Here is a 23,152-nt window from a genome sequence, read left to right as displayed (position 1 = left end):
CCAACAGCAAAGAGAGCTATCTATTGATTTGCAGGAATACCAAAAATAACTTTAAACTCTCCACCCAGAGCTGTGAAAAAAAAATTCTCTCATATATATATATATATATATATATATATATATATATATCCATCCTATTGCTAGGAGACCGTGGTTACTGGGAGGCAGGCATTGCTAGGCGACACCGGTTGCCGTGGTGACAGCTGGGAGCCTGAGTCATCTGCAGTGCAGTCTATCTTGGGTAGGAGCTGGCCAAACGGTGACTGAGCGCCTGCTGAGAGGTTTCACACCCCCTGCTCTGCTTATGTTTGTTTCCGGCAGAGTGGGAGGAGGGAGCGGTGGAGATTTGGGCTCAGGAAGAATCAGGCTTTTTATAAAATATTTAATATGCAGAAGGACATTATATCTATTTCAATTGCTGTGGAGAGTAGGGAAGGCAATGTTTTTGTGTGTATACCCTGAGCACTGTGGAAGTGCTTTTCTGCAAGAAGGATAGGAGAAAGAGAGAGAGAAAGAGAAATCCTCACATGTCATCCGGTGCATGAATGAAACATAAACCTTAGTCCTCCTAGAGGCAGGTCGGCCTAAGTGTTTGGACTGTACCACTTCAGGTGGCTGGTGGAGATTTCACACCACGGAGTGCTCTTCCACACCATAAAATGAAGAAAGAAAATTAGCATGTCAGGGGGGGAAATCAGGCTCGCTCCCTGAAGTGCTGGTTTTCTACATGAAGGGGATTCCTCCCCCCCCCCGGAGTATTTAGTGACATGTTCCCCACAGAAACATAGGAAGCTGCCTTATCACAGGAGCCAATTCATTGCCTCGTCTAACTGAGATCATATTAACACCATAAATTTAAAGCACTATGATACCACTTTAAATAGTCATGGCTTCCCCCAAAGAATTCTGGGAGCTGTAGTTTGTTAATGTTGCTTAGCGTTATCAGGAGACACCCCCCCAATCCCTTCATGGTGTTACAATTCATAGAGTTCCCTGTGAGGAGAGATTGATAATTAAAACCAACTCTGAGAACTGTAACCTGCAAGGGGAATGGGAATCTCCTAACAACTCTCAGCACCTTTAACAAACTACAGCTCCCAGAATTCTTTGCGGGAAGCCCTGACTGTTTAAAGTGGTATCATAGGGCTTTAAATGTATGGTGTGGATGTGGCCTTACTATTGTCTACGCTGACTGTCTGCTGCTCTTTAGGGTTTAAGGTAGGGAGTGTTCTCTGTTCACACCTGAAGATGCCACATGGGTTGAAACTTTTCTGCAGGGGGCAGGGGTGATACATGACCCTTTCCCATTCTTCTGGGCAGTGCTTAAGAGGCCTGTCTAAACATGACTCCTCTTCTGGCATTTCCTTCCTTACCTGATGTCTAAACCCACCAACCGGGTTTGGAATTTATCTGTGGGCCAAGATAGTTTTCCTACTGGGATCCCTTTTTTTATCTCCCTTATCCTGCCTTGGTCAATTGGCACCGTCCAAGACAAATCACATGATGTCTTTTGTAGGTCAGCTGACTACCTGGTAAGACACCTGGTGCTCCTATAGGTTAGAATGGGTGAATTTGTCAATTCCAGTTTCCTATCAGTTTGTCATTGGATAAGGCACTCTTCTGGGTAATTGTCTCCTAAGCCATTAGGGTGTTAGTTATGAGCACATAAAGTTATGAGTAGAGTAATTCCCTGGCAGTCAGTGCAGCAATGTCAAGACTGGTGACATTGGGCTGCCCCACTTACCACCCTAGCAGCTGCATTTGGATTTCTGCCTCATCATATACCAAATGCTTGCCTGGCAGAGTCATCTGCATGAGGTCAGGATGAAATCATCAAAGAATGATCATGCAAACATGCAATCTTGATTTCCTATTGCAGAGGGTTTATTTCTGATTATTTCACATTTGAGTTGCTCACTGGTCTGCTTGGGGCAGGACTACCCAGGGACTATTTTAGAGGAAATTGCTTTGCAAAGATGTGCATATTAGTGCTCTACTTGGGGAATGCTCCCCAAACCCATGTTTTAAAACCACCTCATTGGGAGCTAGGTTTTGGGCATAGTTGGATGATTATTTCTGCTTATATGGGATGAAACAAAAGGATGGATTTGGGTATGGTGAAGCAATGGCGGCTAAGAAGTCTATATATCTGTATGCAACTTCCTTTGATATAACACATATTGTATACCATCTTCACTAATACATACATGTTCTCACACACTTTGCCCAAGTCTGTGCATTCACTCTTTTTCTTTTATTGGACACCTGGATGGAAACCTTGGTGGCAAAATTCAGAGAAATGCAAATTTCAAAATGAAATTTCAGACCAGACAGGTTCACCTTTCAAGGCTGGATTTCTCCTGACTACCCCTCATGCATAGCTCTTAGTGGCTTCCATTAAGTTCTGTGGGACAAAGTTTAATGGGCTACAGCAAGCTGAGAGAGCAAGCAAGGCCCAGTAACAGTTTGTATCCTTCATTGAGAGGAGGGTGCAAGAAGGCTCTTGAGCAGAAAGCAATCTTTCGGAAGCTCCCTGTATAGTTTTTAGGGTTTCACCCATGTCCCTCTGCTGCTGTTGCCATGACACCTGCTCCCTTCAGCTAAAATACCCCACCAGGGTGGAGCTGGGGGGGGGAGGAGTTGCACTGCTCATAAATTAAGGACGCAGCAGGGGATGGGAGGAGGAGGCAGAAGTCGTGTTTATCTGCCAAGGGACGCCATATCCTCCTTGCCACCGAATGCGAGAGTCAGTAAAAGGTTCTTTCCCCAGCTGCCACTGGGACCGGCCTGTCCCCGGGGCCTGTGAATGGCTGATGAAACCCAGGATAGGGCCTGCAGGGATGGCGGCCGCCTCTGCCTCCCCCTCCTCCTTGGTTATTTAAAAGGCAGGTCAGGTTTCTCAATCTGGCAGGCGTGCAAAATGCTAGGGGGGGGGGCTGGCGGAGAGGAAGAGGGAGACTGCAGCTCTTAAAATAGAAACATTTCCTCCCTCCTTTCTCTCTCTAACACACACACACACACATTCCCTGCATATTAGCCGACCCTTTCTCTAGACAGATTTTCCCTTCCACTTTTTTCACCTACCCCCCCTCGCCCGCCTTAGGTTCAAGATGGTTCTTCTTCCTCACTGTCCTTTTATCACTCAGCGACTGGGCTGGATTAATCATTATGCTAAGTAACCTACAGAGCAGGGCTCCCACCTAATTAGGGTCCCTGCCAGGATCTGATTACAGGCATTCCAACTGTCTGCCCTTGTTTACTAGGGGACAGGTCAAGTTTTCTGGTACCTGTGTGTGTGTGTTTGTGTCTGCATAATCTTGGGGGTCCTGCACAAAAATGCAAGCAGATACATACATCAACCAGAATTCTTTAGGCTTCATTCTCTCCCCCCCCCCACCCCAATCTTTTAGATCAGGGATGAGGAACCTGTGGCCTTGCAGGTGTCACTGGGCATCACGCTGGACCATTGGCTACGCTGGCTGGCGCTGACGGGAGATGCAAGTCCAGCAGCATCTGGAGGGACCATCTATAGTGCCCATCTCTATGGCAGGTGATGAATCTCTGCACTTTGACTCTAGCACACAGGCATCTGAAACAAGGTACACATTGCCCCTCCTCCACCGCCACCCTCTATCAGTGCCTATCCCGACACTGGATGTGCCAAGCTTTCCCAAAAAAGTGCAACCTTACTCAGGTCCATTCTGAGGTAAAACATTCTGTTAAACAAGTGGGCGTCAGTGTTTGGCCGTGGCTGGAGTGTCTGACTACAACCTGAGAGACCAGGGTTCAAATCCCCAAGAAGCGTACTTGGTGACCTTGGGTCAGTCCCTGTCCCTGTCTCAGCCTAGCCTACCTAATAGGGCTGCTGGGATAAAACAGAGAGCAAGGGGAATATACCACCTTGAGCTCCTTGGCAGAATAATGCAATACCTCAAGGACTGCCTCTCTCCATATGAACCGACCTTGACCCTGAGATCATCCTCTGAGGCCCTTCCTTTTGTGCCTCCTCTGTAAGAGGTCTGACAACATGAGAACAGGCCTTCTCTGCAGTGGCTCCCCATTTGTGGAATGCTCTTCCCAGGGAGGCTCACCTGATGCCTTCATTATACACCTTTAGGTGCCAAGCAAAAAGGTTCCTATTCAACCAGGCCTTTGACTGACTGACTGACATCTTATACCCCTTTTAAATGTGTTTGTAGGAGGGGGTAGCAGGGAGGGGGCATGATTGGTTTGTGTTTTTTTCTTTTTGTTTTAATCATGTATTTTGTATTTTTATGTTGTGAACCACCCTGAGATCTGTGGACGAAGGGCAGTTTGCAAAAGTAATAAATGACAATAAAGGGAACTAAAGGGAACTAAAGCAAAAGGTTGCAGTGTGTGGAGTGTTCCTGTTCACTGTTCCAGTCAGACAACCATGGCCTCCCTTACAATACTGTTTGATTTCTTCTACCCCTCCTCGCCCCACCCCTTGAGTTTTCCATTTCCCCCTAGTAAATTAGCATTGTGTGCTCATTGGGTATGCTTAGTCTGCACTGAACTTTTTTCTTTTTTAGCTGCTACCCATTTTGGATTCCCCCTCCCCTAAATATTTTTTGTACTTCTGAAAACCTTAGGGCTTCCTCAAGCCTGCTAACACCTCTCTCTGGTGCATAAGTGGAGCTGTTTTGGCTACATAAGGAATGGCACTCACACCTTGAACTAGAGGGATGACGTGGGTCTTGCAACACAGTGCACAGCTCTGAGTTCCAGACACACCACCCCAAGTAGTTCATACCCAGTGAGCATGCTCAACATTCACTGGCCTGGGTCCCGTTCCCCCTGAGTTGCCCCCTCCATAATTTTTGCAATTTATGTAAACCTCAGAGGTTTCCCCCAACCACTCTGATACATATTCTTTTTGTGTGGATTTTGGCTGTATAATGAGACACAGAATACTGATATTAGTGTATGTGATGATACCCTTGCATTTAATACAGTGGTACCTCGGGTTAAGTACTTAATTCGTTCTGGAGGTCCATACTTAACCTGAAACTGTTCTTAACCTGAAGCACCACTTTCGCTAATGGGGCCTCCTGCTGCTGCCACGCCGCCGGAGCACGATTTCTGTTCTTATCCTGAAGCAAAGTTCTTAACCTGTAGCACTATTTCTGGGTTAGCGGAGTCTGTAACCTGAAGCATATGTAACCTGAAGCGTATGTAACCCGAGGTACCACTGTAATAATAAACCCAAACACTGTTAAGCAATAGAGGCTGCTTCCATTAGGGTGAATGGGGCTCTGCCTGCCAGCTTTCTCCTCCTCTGTCTCCATGTTGTCCTTGTTGAACTCAGCAGGGAGGGGAGGAGGGGGACAAAACAAGAAGGAGTTGTGTCATTGGCTCCGGCTCCACCTGCAGTTGGGCTGCCTGCCTTCTGCCCTACCAGAGGTGGCCAACATGGTGCCCTCCACATAATAATAACAACAATTTATTATTTATATGCTGCCCATCTGACTGAGTTCCCCCAGCCGCTCCGGGTGGCTTCCAACAAATTAAAACACAATACAAAACCACATGTGGTTGGACTCCGACTCGGCTCAGCCCCAGATGACCCCAGTGGCGTAGCGTGGGGGGTGCAGGGGGGGCCGGCCGCACCGGGCGCAACATCTGGGGGTTAGGGTTAGGGGGCGCAAATCCACGGGTTAGGGGGCGCAAATTACTTGCCTTGCCCCGGGTGCTGACAACCCACGCTACGCCACTGGATGACCCCAATTTCCCTTGGGCAATGCCAGCATAGCCAATGATCAGGGATGCTGGACATTGCGTTCGAATAACTTCTGGAGGGCGACAGGTTCCCCAGCCCACCAGACCATTGTGTGGCTTCTCTTGTTTTGTACAGTAGGCTCTTGTGTGGTAGGATTCAGTAAAATAGTTTGCTAATATGTCACATTCTCCCCCCCCCCTTTACTTTCTGTGCTGGTGGTAGTTGCTGCTGCTTTGTGGAACATCAATAACCATTCAGAAACATGCTGCTCTGTCCATGCTACTAATCAGCTCAGGGAAAATGTGGGTGGGGGAACATGGATATTCATTTCGTTCCTAATTCCCCCTCAAAAAATTAAAACAAAACATGGTGATTGGGGATGAGGGAGAAATTGGATTCAGTTTGCATTTTAGGTGAACCCACCTAATTTGCCCTTTCTGGGTCAGTACACAAACCCAAATGCAGTCATGCTTTGAAATTTGCACCTTGCTGCATTTTGCACCATGGTTCTCCAGCCAAGAAATGTGGACAAAAATGCATGCACTTAGAATCATAGAATTGTAGTCAAGTTGGAAGGGACCCTGAGGGTCATCTACTCCAACCCCTTGCAATGCAGGAATGAGCAGCTGTCCCAATACGGGGATTGAACTTTCAACCTTGGGGTCATCAGCACCTCGCTCTAACCAACTAAGCTTTGGGTAAAGTGTGTCCAGAAATGCATCTGTTTGGGAAAGCAGCATACCAAAATGCATTATATAAGGAGGGATTTGCTTTGCCTTTCCTCAAATTGTAGAAATTGTGTATATTGGACAAAATAGAATACAAATATATGTATATTAGCGGAAATTCACACTACTGCTGAATTTTCATGAGGACTTTTGTTTGTTTTTTTAATTGCAAACAAATGTGGAAATGAGGAGAACTAAAATGAGAAACTGAAAGGAACTGAAATGGACATATTTGCCCATCCCTAGCGGCAATGAACGCAGTGGGGAGGAGAGGTTTGATTTGAATCTTGGAAGTCAGAAACTGTCTTGAAACACCCTGGGCCTGGCCTTCAGAGCTGCTGGCCATACCTTGGCACTGCAAGTCTTAGGATCGGAATGTAAATTGGTTTAAGTCCAGGCTCAACTGGGTTGTTGATGGGGCTATAAAAAGCCTCTTGACAGCCCTATTATAAACCATACACACTAATCCCCTATCCATCATTTCATCCCTCCCTCCCTCCCGAGCTTGCAGATATAGATATATACGGTTTGCAATAGATCTCTTGCAAACCCAACCCCACTTGATCGACCTAAACTGTAAAAATAATCCAAATCAAAACAAGGTAAGTCCGTAAAGGAGGAGAGTGGGGAGCCCTTGTATTTATTCACAGCGAGCGGTTGTTGTAATCTCTTTAGGATCCAAGCCAGGAGGGGTGTGTATATCTCTCTGTGTGAGTGAGTGTGCAGAGGTGGGGGGGGGGGGGGAGAGAGAGAGATGGGACTCACCGGCCTGCAGTCATGCATTATTGATAATAACAGCCGTGCCTCTTTAACTGGCTTTGCTCTACGACACTTGAGGGTGCGTGCATGAACATGCCTGCAAGCGGGTGTGTGTGCATGTGAGTGTGTGTTGAGGGAGGGAAACAGGCAGAGAGAGAGAGAGAGAACCAACGCCAGCATCTTTCATTCCCTGCACTCTGGATAACCATCTCTTGATTTTTGTTGCGGGGGGGGGGGGAGAGGAGGAGAGAAAAGAAGGGGACGCCTATTTTCCCATCGCTGCCACCTCTTCTGCAGCTCCATTCATCCTGATCTGGTGGGATGCATCTCTCCGAGTATTCCCCCCCCCCAGGTTGTTGTTGTTAGTATTATTCTCTGTCTCCCCCCTCCCTCTGTCTCCCATCTCCATTTCTGAAAACAACAGAGACCAGCCGTGGATTCTCCTCTGAGCAGGCTGGAAGCAGGAGGTTTGTGTGCTGGAGGAGAGGGGAGAAGGAAGAAGGTTCCCTGGCTGAGGTTCTCCATCAGGCTGGATTGGAAAACAAGGGAGATTTCGACTCCTCTTTGCTGTCCCCCCACCACCACCTCTGGCATCCCTCCATCCGGTCCCTGATGCTTCTCTTCCTTACATGAAAAGGCCGTCGGTGTGCGGAAGGCATGGCATGAGCTAAAACGACTCTCCTGGAGGTAAGCATGCTGCATCTGTGTATTTAATCCTTTACAGCACAAATATCTCCCTCTCTCTCTCTCACGCTTGCACACACACACTCCCTCCCTCCCTCCCTCCCTCTCCCCCGAATACCTTCCCACCAGGTATTGATGTCTGTAGGATGGCATCCCACCCAGAGGGTTTTTCTTGCATTTGCACCACCAAGGGAGAGACCATCCAGGGGCTGTAATTACATCCCTCCTCAATGAAGATCAGAGCATCTCAAAGCCAGTGTTACATAAGGACAAACCTCCTTGCTTTGCTTAACAGGGATCCGACTCTGTGTTTCTATCTGTCTCCAGCAGATACTCTAATATAGTCTGGCAGCCTAGGTGGTGGTTGTTTTTAGATTGGGGGGAGGAATTTGACCCCTCCTGCCCAAACACCCCCCTCCCCCAGTTTTGGTTTGCTGCATTGAATGGAAATTTTAGTGGATCGCTACCAAGGCAATCTCATTGAGAGGCTGCGTGTTGAGTGGGACACACTGTTGTTGTTGTTGTCATTCTTTTTCGGGGAGCGGGGGGTGTTGCTGCTGTTGTGATTCATGGATTTGGGGGGTGTCTTGATGGCGCCATTTCCTGATCCCCATCTGGGCTGGCCGAGAGGATGTGGCGGTGAGATGGTTGATTTTTGGGCCCCACGTGGATCTCTTAGTTTGGAAAGAAGGTAGACTGGGAGAAAGAAAACAGGGCAAGCCTGACCTGACTGTTTTGGATTTTGCTTCTCTGCCCAGTGGAAAGAGAAGAGGGCCCTGCTGTTTGGTCTCTTGCCTTCCATCCTGGTTGAAAAAATGGTTTGGTTTTTTTAAAGAAAGAAATAATAATAACAACGCAGGAATTTTTGTTTGATGTCGTATATCCACTTCTGTGTGGGTCTTGAGAGTCCACTGCTAGGAACACTTGCCTGGGAGTAAGCTCCACTGAACTCGTCAAGAATTATTTCCATGCACAGATTTGGTCTGCACAAATTTAATTTTCTGGACCTTCCCCCCCCCCCATACCTATGCTTCCCCCCTAAGAACCTCTGGTACAAAAATAAAAATAAAAAACAGGTTGACTGGCGCAGAACAAGAAATGACCCAGGAAAGTGTCACCTGTTACATTTTTTCAGGGTTCTGTAGTTAAAGGCACACCAGAAGGGTTGGGGGTTTTTTAATTAAAAAGTGGCAACACTATCAAAAGCTCCCCTTCCCATATACACACACACACACACACACACACACACACACACACACACACAAAGAGCAAATAGTCTTCTTGGGGGTTCTGCCTAGAGACTGCCAAGAGCCGAGATTTGGAATGGCACTGTAGTGATCAGCAGCCATAGAGGAGACACCAATGGCAGATTTCAGCAGGATGCTGTTTGGCTTGCCTGTTATTGTTTCGAAATGCAGTGGATTTATTTTTGGGTTGGTGATGCGAGGGCTGTGTTGTTTGAAAGATATCTCTGCAGCTTTCTTCCCATGCTTAAGAGAGTGGTCTGTGGCTAGCTGGAGAGCTTCTGTTTTCTCGTTGAATTTGGGGCTTGGTTTCTTTCTAAAATGACTGTTTTGGAGGCTCCAACTTGTGTGCTCTGTCCTGAAAATCTTGATCCCTTGTTCCATGAGTGTGGCAGCTGGTGAGATGTGGTTCTCTCCCTACCCCTGTTAACAAGCAGTAGAGTTGCCAACTCTTTTTCTAGCCTCTGCTCCTGCACCTTTCCCAAATACCTGGAGCTGAGCCACAGATGTTGTCAGATGAACAGGTGTGTGTCCTTGCACTCCAAAAGCTTCACCTGCTGATATCTGTCCATGAAGCAGCTGTGAAAGGCAGAAGAACAGCCTAGGCCATTTTTATTTTCTGGTCAGTTGGAAATTCCAATGGTTGGTGAAACATATCCTGGCATATGCCAGATGTGCTGCCCTCTCTGTTTGAGAACTGAATTCTGATATGAAAAGAGGGTTGTGGTGTAAACATTGTGAAGGTGTGAGAGAGAGCCGATAATAATTCAGTCTTAATTTAGCACTGAAAGACGCCGCAGTTGTTAACTAAACAGGGCTGGTAGTCGTGCAAGTTTAGCTGTGCTGATTCCCCATAATAACATAAACAATGAGCAGATTATGGTGGGCTGTGTTCTTCACTGTTTCTGTTCTAAAAATGGCCATTCCCTGGTTAAATTGTGCCTGCTGCGTTGGAAATCCATAATCGCTAAGCCCAGACATGTGGGAGCTGGCTGTGGCTATTCTCAGTAGTGGCAAACAAAACATTTTGCATATGCTCAAAGAAACTATTTTCTGTGGGATCCATGCCTGCCATTAGAAAGAAGGGCAAGGGGTCACCCAAGGTTCAGTTTCAGCATGCTGGGTTGGTTGGTGTTTGCTTCACTCTGTGTAAGAGCTCATCCACATTTCTGCTTGTCCTGTGCCTAAAAAGCTTAGGTCCAAGCGGTTTCACACTTGACCCACACTTTCTAGACACTGGTCCAAGTGGTTTTGCCTTTGACGTGACACTTTCCCCGGGATAACCCTCTCCTTCGCACTAAATCAGAACAAATGAAAATCCATGGAAAACCCAATGGCCATTTGTTCCAATGCAGTGCAAACAACTGGGTTTCCCCAGGAAGAAAATGGTGGGGCAAAGGAAGGTATGGAGAAGCCCTCAGACAGGCTTTCATAATCTGCTTCCCTCCAGAGGTTTAGGGTGGCAGCTCCTGTCTGGGACTGATGAAAGAATAGCCCCAAACATCTGGAGGGCATAAGAAGATCCCTGATGGATCAGGCCAATGCCCATCTAGTCCAGCATCCTGTTCTCACAATGGCCAGCCAGATGCCTGTGGGGAAATTCTCAAGCAGGACCTGAGCATAATAACATTCTCCCCTCCTGTGGTTCTCAGCAACTAGTACTCAGAAGCATTGGTGCCTCTGACCACGGAGGCAGAACAGAGTCATCCTGGCTAGTAGCCATCAGTGACCTTCTCCTCTGTGAATTCGTCCAGTCTTCTTTTAAAACAAGTTGATGGCCATCACTGCCTCCTGTAGTTGTATTGGGTTGTTAGTGGCGAAATCATCTGCAAAATTCCTGCTTCGCACACAGCTGTTTCCTCACTTGAAAAAAGGGGGGGAGTTGTTAAAAGGTAGCAATGCTGGTACTGTGTGACTGTGTATGCTGAAATTTTTCACAAATGAATTTAGGAACTCTCTTGTGTCTATAAAAGGACAGCCTCCTTATCATCCATTTGTATTGCCAGAGTAGCAGATGACAGATCCCTGCCTCGAGGACCTTCCAATTTAAATCAGGGTTGGGGGAACATTTGGCCCTCCAGATGTCGCTGAACTACAACTCCCATCATCCCTGGCCATTGACCATGCTTGCTAGGGCTGATGGGAGCTGTAGTTCAGCAACATCTGGAAGGCCTAATGTTAACCACACCTGGTCTAAACCAAGGAAAAGGAGGGAAGTGCAGCCAGAATAAATAGAGGAGGAATATCGGCTTGTTTCAGTTGCACGTGTTGAGGTTTGGCTGCAGGCTCAGTTAGATGTGGGAAGTGGGAGGCTGTGCGAAAAGGTTCAAAGAGAAGGTGGCTCTTCAGGAGGGATCTGAAGGCCCAAGCCGACCATTCATTATACATGACTCTCATAAGAATGTAAGAAGAGCCTGCTGCATGGGGCCAATGGCACATCTAGCCCACCGTCCTGTTCTCACAGTGGCTGCCCAGATGCTTGTGGGCAACCCTCAAGCAGGACTTGAGCACAAGAGCACAGCTACCCCCACCCCATAGTTTCCAGCAACTGATCATGAAGGAAGAACATAGCCATTGTTTCTACCAGCCGTTGATCAACTGATTCTTCAGGAATTTGTCTAATCCTATTTTAAAGCCATCCAAGTTGGTGGCCATATCATGGACCCTTGTGGCAGTGAGTTCCATAGTTTAACTATGCACTGCATGAAGAAGGACTTCCTTCCATCTCCAGTGATTCACTTACTCCTTTTTTCCTTTTTCTTTTGCTAATGCATAACTGACCACCCTACCTTCAAATGCTCTGTGTGGGTACATTGTGGGGATCCCTTTCAGAAAATTTTAAACGGCACATATGCCAAAAGTTCTCCAGATTTTGGTGTGCACACAAACACAATTCTCTAGGTGATAAATAAAGAGGATGGAGCGACTCTCCTAGAGGAAAGCTTACAGCATTTGGAACTTTTTAGTTCATAGAAAAGATGAATAAAGGGCGACATGGTAGAAGTTTATGAAATTATACATGGTGTGGAGAAAGTAGACAGAGAGAAAAAAATTCTCCCTCTCTCACAATGGAGATATCTGAGGATTCAGGACATACAACAGTGCATAGTTAAAACTATATTATTTGCTCCCACCGGATATATTGATGGCCACCCAATTGGATGGCTTTGAAAGACAATTGGAGAAGTTCATGGAGAAGGCTGCTAGACACAATGGCTATGCTCTGCTGCCACTGCTCTGAAGACCAGATGCTGGGAATCACAAGTGAGGAGACGGCTGTTGCGCTCAAGTCCTGCTTTCAGGCTTCCCATAGGAATCTCCGCTGGACAGCAGGATGCTGGGCTAGATGAGCCTTTGGCCTGATGCAGCACGGCTCTTCTTACGTTCCTAAACTGGGTACCACTTCTGCTGTCAGAGACTGTATGCCACTAAATACCAGTGCTGGGAATTGCAAAGGAGGAGAGAAGTGCTCTTGTGCTTGGGTCCAGGATGCTGGACCAAATGGGCCATTGGTCTGATCCAGTGGGGCTCCTTTTATATTCTTATGTTTATATGCTTGGTTTTCTGCATCAGGTGTGATTGGATGATCCAATCACACCTGCTGCAGAGAGGTAGCAAGATTAGCCACACTCAGGCATGAGTCAGTGCCCCAGTTCTTCCTGTTTCCAGTGCAGACGTGGGTCCAGCACAGTGATTCACTCAGAAGCACTGGACTGGGAGTCCTTATTCTTGCAGCCCTTCAGACAGAAATGTATTTACTTATTTTTCTCTCTATATTTAAATCTGCTTAATATAAAAATAAATTTCATATATATACACAATTGAATAAAATGTCTTTTAAAAGGTAAATGAAACCAGAATTGAAACTATATACCATAGATAAAATGGAGCAGTGCATGAATGAAAAAGTTTAAGAATTGGGAATCAAGAATCTAGGATGGCTTGGGTGAACACAGAGGGGTCATGTCCAATGTTACAGTTCCCAGAATTCCTCGTGAAGAGGGATTGACTATTAAACCACACCTGGAGTTGTAGCAGGATGAGGGGAAGGGGGTTTCTCCTAACAACTCTCAACACCCTGAACAAACTACAGTTCCCAGGAAATTTAGGGGAAGCCACAACTGTTTAAAGTGGTACGATGATGCTTCAAATAGTGCAGATGGGGCGTTAGAGGAATGCAATCCTATACTGTATGTTTAAGAGGTGTTTTAAAAGCTGGTTACTGTTTCTGCCTCTCAAACCACGTGGAGGAAAGGGTGTCCCTGTGAGGAAATGCAGCACATTAATAGAGTGAAAACAAAACTTTTGACTAGACCAATGGGCAATATTGTACTCCTTAGTGGTAAAACATGTGCTTTGCAAGCAGAAGGCCTTAGGTTCAATTCCTGGCATTTTTAATTAGATAGGAACATAGGAAGCTGCCTCATACTCAGACCATTGGTCCATTGGGCCTAGTATTGTCTACGCTGACCAGCAGTGCATCCCCAGGGTTTCAGGTGGCAAGTCTCTCTCAGCCCTACCTGGATATGCCAGGGGTTGAACGTGGGACCTTCTGCATGCCAAGCAGATGCTCTGCCCCTGTACAAAATAGCAGGTGAGGCAAAAGATCCTTCTCTGCCTGAAACCCTGCAGAAGACCTGCCAGAGCAGCTATGATGCTGAGCTAGCCTGGCTTGGTATTAGGCAGCTTCCTCCATTCCTATAGGGACAGTGCTATTGCATTCAGATCTTGCTTGCAGGCCTCCCTTAGGCACCTGCCTGGCTTCCATGCGAACAGGGTGTTGGACTACATGGCCACAGACCTGATACAGCAGGGCTGTTCTTACACTCCAACTTTAATTTAGAAAAAATATATATAATTCAGGAGGTGGGGGAAAGGTATCATTACTTGCCTGAAGTTTGCAAACCTCTAAACGATTACACAAAATATTTGGGGGGAGTGAGGCGATTGCTGCAGTGAGCAGTTTAGATGTCACATTAATTGAACCTGGTAGCTCACTCTACTGAAGAGATATTGAAAAAAATGAGATATTCAAAACAGCTTTCCCTTCAGGCCAGAAAAGCTTTTGCACTTAAATGTCACAAATTAGCACCTTTAAATTTTCACAGTATCTCACTTCCAAAAATATCAGACCTGTTCCCCACCACCACCCTCCAAAGTTTAATACAGTATTCACAAGAAAGTTGTGTGAGCCAGTTCCTAAGGGAAGAGATGGTAAGATTACCCAAACAGAACCGCCTCAGCTAGGGATGGGGCACTCAAGACTTTGGACTCTCATAGCTGCATACAGGAACTGCCTCCGTGGCAAAACGTTTGCCTTTGAGTCAGCATCTGGTGACAGGAACACTCTAAGTGGGCAATAGGTGGCTCATTCACACATTCAACCTGTTGCTTGATGCTGCCACCAGCAAGTGATGCATAGGTGAACTGACCAGTAGAGTTTCCTTAATGGTGATATGCCTTGTTGTTGTTGTTTATTGTATCATCCCATCTGTCCATCCAGAGGAGCCCAGGGCAGCAAACACATTACTGATAAAACAATCAACGATGAAAAACAATTCCATATACAGTCGTACCTTGGTTGTCGAATGCCTTGGTACTCAGACGTTTGGCTCCCAAACACTGCAAACCTGGAAATAAGTGTTCTGGTTTGCGAATGTTTTTTGGAAGCCGAATGTCTTTTTTGGCTGTTGGCATTGTTTCCAGAGCCAATCAGCCAATCAGAAGCCACACCTTGGTTGCAAACTTTTCAGAAGTCGAACCGACTTCTGAAACGGATTCTGTTCGACAAACAAGTTACGACTGTATATATATATATATATATATATATATATATATATATATATACACATACATACACACACACACACACACACACACACACACACACACACACACACATATATTAAAAGCATTCCAGTGTAAATATCTATATGAAAGGCTTGTTGGAAGAGGAAGGTCTTCAGCAGGTGCTGGCTAAACAGTAGAGACCTATCCTGTTGATGTCCTCTTCTAGCTTGGCTCAAGGCTTCTGGGGAAGACTGTGTTGAGGATTTGGCACTTCCTGGCAAGGCAGGGTTATGTGAGGAAGAGGAAGAGTCACAACCAATAACAATGCAAAGTCCAGTCTGGTAGAGCAGAGTCAAGGTAGGCTCTGCAGGATCACAAAAAGGCAGGTCTGTCAGGACCCTGGACAGATCACTGTGGCAAATGCTGGCTGCAACTCTCCCAAGAAGAGCTGTTGTCTTAGCAGCCTGGCTGATTCCTTATGAATTGTCACTGGTCTGACTGGCTGTGGGCCCTGCCTGCCTCTGAAGACCTGTTTGCTTCTCAAAGGGCCATTGCAGGTTCCTGGGGCGAAGGGGCAGTGAAGATTGCATGGGGCAGGGGGCTTTTAGTCCAATGAATCAGGTGAAGCCATGTCATCTGACCAGGAAGGTCCTGGAGCGGGAGGTGATGCCTCCCTGCGTGATGCCTTCTCCCCTCTGAGTCTTCCTTTGAACCAGAAGTGGTAACAGAGGCCTGAGAACACGGCAGTCTTTTTTTTAATATTTCATTTTTCATTTTTCAAGACGATATTGTTATACACTCACATCTTTTTCAGTTTCTATATTTCTGGGATTACTCAGATCCCTTGGACTCCCCCCACCCCCTATATCTATTTAGATAGATATAGATACAGATATAGATATAGATATAGATATAGATATAGATATAGATATAGATATAGATATAGATATAGATATAGATGATATAGATATAGAATTACATTTTTCTAATCCACATTATCGCCTTTTTGAACTCCTTAACTCATATTACATTATAAGTGTTACAACAATGCTGTTTATGTTTTTAAGTATATACAGTGGTCTTTAAGGTATTCTATAAACTTTTTCTACTCTTGACTGAATTTCTTGTCATCTTGGTGCCTGATCCTCACGGTCATCTTTGCCATTTCAGCATAGTCCATCATCTTGGTTATCCATGGTTCTTTAGTTAGGACTTTCTTTTCCTTCCACTTCTGGGCAAGTAGCATTCTTGCGGCTGTTGTCATGTACATAAATAGTCTTTTTAAAATCTTCTGGTATTCCATCTCCTGTTAACCCTAGTAAAAAGGCTTCTGGGATGTTGTTTTAATAAAAGTTATCTTAAACATTTTTTCAATTCATTGTATATCATTTCCCAGAAGTCTTTTACTATTTTACATGTCTACCGTAGACCAGAGAACATGGCAGTCTTTGTCCCTATGTCCCACTTTACAGAGGAAAGTCCTCTATTTGAAGACATCCTCTGTTTCAGAGCTGGGTAAGCTGTGATTCTCCAGATGCTTTTGGACCACAACACCCATCATCCCTGATCACTGGCCATGCCAGTTGCTGTGGAGATCAGCCACATCTGGAAGGCCACCAGTTTGCCACCCCAGCTCTGTTCAAATGCCGATCTATCCATTCCAAGTCTGGTTTTAAAGATAACAATCCTTGCATAAGCAAGGAGATGCATATGCTGGGGTCAAGCGTGCATAGAAATACATATATTCATGAACACAAACACAAAAATGCATTATATTAGGGAAAATGGCTTTGCAAAAAATTATGCTTTGGGCAAAATTGCATACCAAAAATATGTATGAGAAACTCACACAAAAATGCTGGTGAATTTTAATAGGGACTTGTTCTTTCTTTCTTTCTTGCAAACTGATGTGAAAATGTGGAGAACTGAACTTAAGCTTGGAAAAATGAGGAAAAAATGAAATGGGCGCATTTGCCCACCTCCTTCACTCTTGTGCCATCTGTATTAGAGAGCATCAAACTTGTTCAGCCAACATCACTTTTGTGGGTTCTCCTCCTGACCCTTTAACTGCATCTTGATATTCAAAAAAGAAACTGGTGATCATGTCGTCCTATTCCTTGTTTGCCACACCCAGAAGTTCTTCTTCTGCTGCTGCTACAGGGTTCTCGAATCTCACTGGATTTGTATATATATTTGTTTTTAAACGTGATTGTGGGGGAACGGCCCACTATTGGTTTCAATTGTCTAAACCAAAAGGAAGCTGTCCGGTCTTGTGGTTCATCTTCAGGAAACCTTGGTTTTATCCTCATGTGCCCTCAGCTGAGTCACTAACGGCTTCAGTTTTTTGAATGGCTTTTCTTTTCAAAAAACTCTGCAGCAGAATTTCATCCTGGAGCCCCTTGTTCTCTTCCTCCTAAATCTAGAGTTTGCAGTCTTGAGTGTGGCTAATGGCAGGTGATCAGATGCAAAAACAAAAACAAAACAAACCCTGAACCCACCCCCACGCCCCACCATTTTATTCCTTCCAGGGACACCTGCCTGTTTTTGTGGTTGATTTTCTGCAGAGGTGGGGGCTCCTTGACCCTCCAGATATTGCAGTAGAGGTCATCTGCTCAGAGTCTTCTCCACTGTGGTGAAAAGTATTGTGTTTTTTAAAAAAATTGTAGTAATTCTTTACAAATTGCATATAAACCCATATTTCATGCAAATCTGCACCCTCTCTTATCCTGTTTTTTTGGTGATGTAGAAACAGTCACTTTCACCACCACCGCCAACTTACTGAGAAAGCCCCATCCGTCCAGCTCATCTTCCTGATCACTTGTGATGGCACAGGGGATGGGCTGGGTGAGTGGGCAATAGCTCAGTGGCAGAGCAGCTGCTCTGCATGCAGACAGTCGCAGGTTCAAACCCTGTAATCTCCAAATAGGACTGGGGAATGCTCCTATCTGAAACTCCAGGGGGCTGCTGCCAGTCAGCTCTGACCATACTGAGCTAGATGGGATGGTTGGCCTGACTCTGTTTAAGGCAGCTTCCTATGAGAGAGTGCTGTGGTAGTCAGGTCCTTGCACACTTCCTCCAGGGGCCTCTGGCTGGCCACTGTGAGAACTGCTTGAAGCCCTGGAGAGCTTCTGCCAGCTGGTGTTGACAATACTGGGTTAGATGGACTAATTGACTTGGTATTAGCCAGCTTCCCAGGCTTCTATTGATGTGTCAGCCCTTTAATCATAGCCATGAGGACTGGAAGCTTCCATTATTTTATTTTTTAGCAAACAGGCCATAACTTGGTGGTAGAGCACCTGCTTTGCATGCAGAAGGTCTCAGGTTCAAAACCTGGCATCTCCAGGTCAAAGTGGGAATAGTGTGGGGAAACCCAGAAGTACTGTGGGAGAAGGATGATGGTATCTGCTGAGTCTGTCTGGCTTGGTGCTTCTCTGCTCAGCACTGAGTCATTAATATGTAATAATAATAATAAATAGGGACATGCTCGCAACACACCAATTCTCATTTGAAGGACCCAAGAATGAGTGGTCCTGAGACCTTCCACCGTCCTTATTTTCCATTGCTAAGGGCTTGACTCTATCCCTTCCTTGTGCTCTCTCTGCTTGCTTTGCAATCGCCTCTCTCCTCCAGCGATTCCAAAGCCAGAAGAGGGTTTTGTTCCTTTCTGCTCAAAATAAACAAAACAGAGCTGTCCCAAAATAGGTGACCAGCAGTTCAGATGCGTCTCAGCAGCTGCTGAGTGTGAAATGGCAGGCTGTGAACTGCACAGTGCTTCAGTGTCCTCATGTCTGCCTCGACACTAGAGAGGAGGCATCTGCTCCCCGCTCAGAGGTTTCACTTCCAGGGAGTCTGGGGACGCAGCTGAATTCTGAAGAAGAACGACTTTAGCAACTCACACTCAAGGGGGGGGGGGGAATGTAACAAGGCACCCCCAAAAGGCAGGGGACATGAATTTACTAGGGACACGAACCAAAAAATGGAGCCATTTGGAGCATACGTTTTAAGAGGAATAGGGTAGCACCCCTGCTGGGTAGATGCAAACATCGTTGGAAAGCACACTGTGCAGGAGATCCCAAAAGGGAAACTGATGTGGGGTGTGTGGGTGTGGGTGTTCAGGTTGCAGACTGCCTTTGCTGAGCACAACAGCATTGCCTTTAAGTTCTCAGATAGCCACTGAAGGAGAGCCATATGTTCGCTTTTTCAAAAGCTGCAGCAATTTGCAGGCAGAGGGGGATGGGGAGAGGGGAGGGGCTGTGGTTGCTGCCTCCGCCACTCGCAGTGGGATGTCAGAGAGGGTGAAAGCCAGGCCTCTTTGTGTAAATAACCCTGCAGGGCGCTGGTGTGTTCACTCTTGCGATAGACAGCGACTCCCATTAACCTCAAAAGGGTTTGGGTTTAATGGAGGGTTTCTTTGGGTTTTGGAACCGAGTGCTGGTGAAGGCTGAACTCAGAATAAACCCTGCTCACGAGGCTGGTTAGATGATATAGATCATGAAGACATTTGCACACTGGGGAAACCCTGCTGTAAAAACAGGATGGCGGGGAATGTCTACCACGCAGAGGATTTGTTTGCATACAGTTAAGGATAATTTGTTCCATTATCTTAAGAGCAAACAGCCAAGGCCTCCATGATCAAGGTATTCCAGAGTGTTTCAGCTGCGTCTACCCACCCACCATGATTACAAGTCACTATTATACCCTCTAGGGTAGCAATCCTAGGGCTGTTCACACAACCAGAGTTGCTTCATACTAGGAATGCTTGAGGGATTAGGTTTTTGGCAAAGTCCACTGTGAAACTGACCTGATCTGTCTTTTCTAGGCTAGCATGCAAATCAGAATTTAGGAAAGTAGGAAACTGCCTTATGCTGCATCAGACCATTGGTCCATCTAGCTCAGTATTGATGGACCTCCAGCGTTTCAGACTAGGAACAATCCCAGTCCTACCTTGAGATGCTTCAGATTGAATTCAGGACCTTCTGCATGCAAAGCAGATGCTCGGTCACTGAGCTCAAGCTAGTTATCAAACAGTTTCCACACTTCCCTGGGTGTTCCATCACAGGTCTCAGCTAAAAAAAAAATACTGTTAAATGTGTGTAATTGTGTGTGGAGGGAGTTACGCTTCAGGATAAGGAAAATGCGAACGTAATGAGAATTCATCTGGACCAGCCCAAAGACCCATCTAGTCCAGCATCCTGTTCTCACAGGGGCCAACCTGGCAACACAAGCAGGACGTGAGCCCAACAGCACGCTCTCCACTAACGTTCCCTAAGAACTGGTATTCAGAGGCTGTATTGAGGAACTGCACACAGCCATAATGAGTAGCAGTCATTGATAGCCTCTTTCTCCATGAAGTTGTCTAATCCCCTTTGAAAGCCATCCATGTTGGTGACTATGTCCACACTGCCACTTGTCTCGCACTTTCCTCTGGGAAAACCTGCTCCTTATCACTGAATTGGAGCAATTGGCTTTTCCACAGACTGACATTTGTTCTGATTCAGCAGTGAAGAATGTGTTTTCCCAGGGAATGCGGCAGGGCAAATGGGAAACTGCTTGGACCCTTGCTTTCTAGGTGTGTGGACAAGCCCACATCTCTATTCCTTTTGGCGCCTGCTAAAAACATTTTTGTTCAGGCAAGTCTATCCAGACGTGTAGAAGTTGGCATGTGTTTTAATCAGTTTTCAGATGAATTGTTTTATTTATATTTTGGAGTTTTTGAGTGCATGTTTTGAATTTTGTCTTGCATTGACAATTTTAATCTGTGGTGTGCGGTTTGTTTTTTTGTTTTTGGGCAAACTGCAAATAGACCCTCTAAGCAATCAAGTGGTATATAAATTATGTTAAATAAAAAAGTAAACCTTTGGAGAGCAAATTCCAGAACTTAACTACGTGCTGCTTGAAGAAATGTTTAGTTAAAACTAGTTTGCAACCTGCACAAGGTATCCAGCTTATGTTGCTTTTTATTGTCACCGTCATCTCACAAATAAATGAGGTTTGATAAATAAGGAAACATTCACTGAAACAAGGAAGAGTTAGGAATCCTATTCCAGGTGCAGCTGCTGACCACAAAGGCTGGCATCAGACATGGGCCATGTTGGGGTGCTTGGGCCTTTGACAACTGCCCGACAATGTCAGGTACCAACGACTGCTTTGCATGTGTTCATATAGGACAGTAGTTTTCAATGGATGTGCCGCCATGCCCTTGGGTGCCTTGTATGACGGTCAGATGTGTTGTGGGTGGAGAGAGTCGCAGGCAGCAGCAGCCTCCATCCCTCTTTCCTTCCTTCCTCTTAATAGATAGATTAGATTAATAGAAGAGGCTGTGTGTGGCAGAAGTGAGGGCTGCAACACCTGCAAGGCATGGCCTGCAAGGCCTGATGGGAAATGTAGTTCCTGAGCCCTGTTTCTGCCTCAGATGGGGTGAAGTTACAAGGCATGTACTCTCTCTCTCTCTCTCTCTCTCTCTCTCTCTCTCACACACACACACACACACACACACACACACACACACACACACCCCTGACCCTAGGGGTGGGAATTTAGTAGGACTTGCTTGCAAGTAGGCACAGTTAGGATTGCAGGGAATGGAATTCCTTATCTCCACACACATACCATGCACACAAACACACAACACACACACACCGGGGAGATCTGTGTGTGTTTTTTATGAAGACTAAATGGCCATTGCGGTATATCAGTATATCAGTGCTTCAAAGTGCACTTTGTATCTTTTTCTGATTGCTATATAAATTTGTTTTCATTTTCCTCCCAACTTTCAAAAGCAACATTTAGCAAAGCAATGAATGGCTCATAATTTTTTAAAAGCCTTTTCAAAGCTGTACTGCTTAAATTTGAAGCCTTAAAGGAATGGTGGGCAAAACCAGTAAATGATGAAACTACACAAGTTTTTACCAGATATCCCACAGGGGAGCCGCGTAAAGAATGTAGTTGGTCAAGGGAGCCGCGGACTCAAAAAGGTTGAAAGCCTCTGGTATAGGAAATCATTCTTGAGGAAATCATTATTTGCAGTCTGACCTGATTTGCACCTTCTGGGTAATGGGCGGATCAGCTTCCAATTGCCCAGGGGTGTACCTAGGGGTTGGCAAAAGTGCCCCCCTGGGGGGAGGGGTAGGCTGCCACCCCCCCAAAAAAATAACCTATCAGGCTATGTAGTGTATGACGTATATGTCTGTGGCTCTGCACTGCAGCTGTCATGGTGAGATCAAATGCGGGAGAAGTTTCCCATCCTTCTTGCACTGTGGCACAAAGGCACCGATATGGCTCCTTGCCAGGGGTGCAAGAGACCCTAGGCACCCTTCTGCAGCTGCCCTTCAGATTTCACACTTCTCCAGATTTTATGGTGCAATTCTCGACTCATAATATCTACCAAAAAATGGTAGATTAATGTAGAAAATGGGACAGAACAGACTTATTGCACAGACTTATTTTCATATGTGTTTCTCTGTGCCCAAAGCTGGCAGAAGCAAACAGCTCTCAGTGGCAGTTGATTCACATCAGGACTAGGGAAGTCAGGGAAGCCAGCCATGGGTGGAGCCAGAGCCAAGGATGCTCATAGGCAGAATCAGTGGCAAGCAGAGCCAACTGATTCTAGTTCTGTCCTATTCCTCCTCCCGGCTGAATTCTACACAAGCAAGACTGAGACTAAAGAGGAGAAAGCTGACAGGCAGGGCCCACCCTCTGGACCACTTGTAAATGGGAAAGGTTGACAGCAGACTGAGGTTGGTGGGGCAGTGCCTTATTTGCCCTAATGGGGCAGCCTTGAATCCCCCTTACAAATATTTTGGGGAGATAACTGTGTTGCCAGTCCACTATGGAGAGAGCTTCAAGGTATTAAAAGACCTGGCTATCAGAAAGACTGCCTTCTCCTATATAGACCACCACTGTGATCTACGGAGGCTGACTGAGCCGTTCACCTGACTACAGTGTGGGGAAGGGCCTTCTCAGTGGTGGCACCTGCCCTGCGGAATGATTTTCCAGCAGAGATCAGGCTTGCTTCAATGCTAGGTGGTCTAAAAAGTCCTCACTTACCACAGCATTTTCCTGATCATTTTTGCTTTATTGGTTTGGCTTTGCGTGTTTGTGTGTGTATAATTTCCCCCTGTTGTTCTGACTTGGTTTTATTAATCTGATTTTATTGATTGTAGTAGATGGTATTGTGTTTCATATGCAAGCTGCTTTTATAGTTTGTC

The 23,152-nt window shown here is 46.0% G+C and overlaps 1 protein-coding gene across 4 annotated transcripts in view; it reads left to right on the top strand.

Annotated features, from left to right (window-relative positions):
* The first annotated feature begins 211 nt into the window (after positions 1-211).
* The window catches only part of FBXL16 (F-box and leucine rich repeat protein 16), a 61,457-nt gene continuing 38,516 nt past the window's right edge, over positions 212-23,152 (top strand). For 2 of the 4 annotated variants that reach the window (XM_053364747.1, XM_053364750.1), the window contains exon 1: positions 7,224-7,914. The gene's annotated coding sequence lies outside the window, so the exon portion shown is untranslated. Of the gene's footprint in view, positions 282-7,211; positions 7,915-23,152 lie in introns of those variants that run through there. The other 2 variants (XM_053364749.1, XM_053364748.1) reach the window with 2 other exon arrangements.

This window comes from Podarcis raffonei, chromosome 14 (genome assembly GCF_027172205.1).
Source record: "Podarcis raffonei isolate rPodRaf1 chromosome 14, rPodRaf1.pri, whole genome shotgun sequence".
Classification (NCBI taxonomy): Eukaryota; Metazoa; Chordata; class Lepidosauria; order Squamata; family Lacertidae; genus Podarcis; species Podarcis raffonei.
The sequence above is the reverse complement of the archived record's forward strand: the minus strand, read 5'-3'. Positions and strand labels throughout refer to the sequence as shown.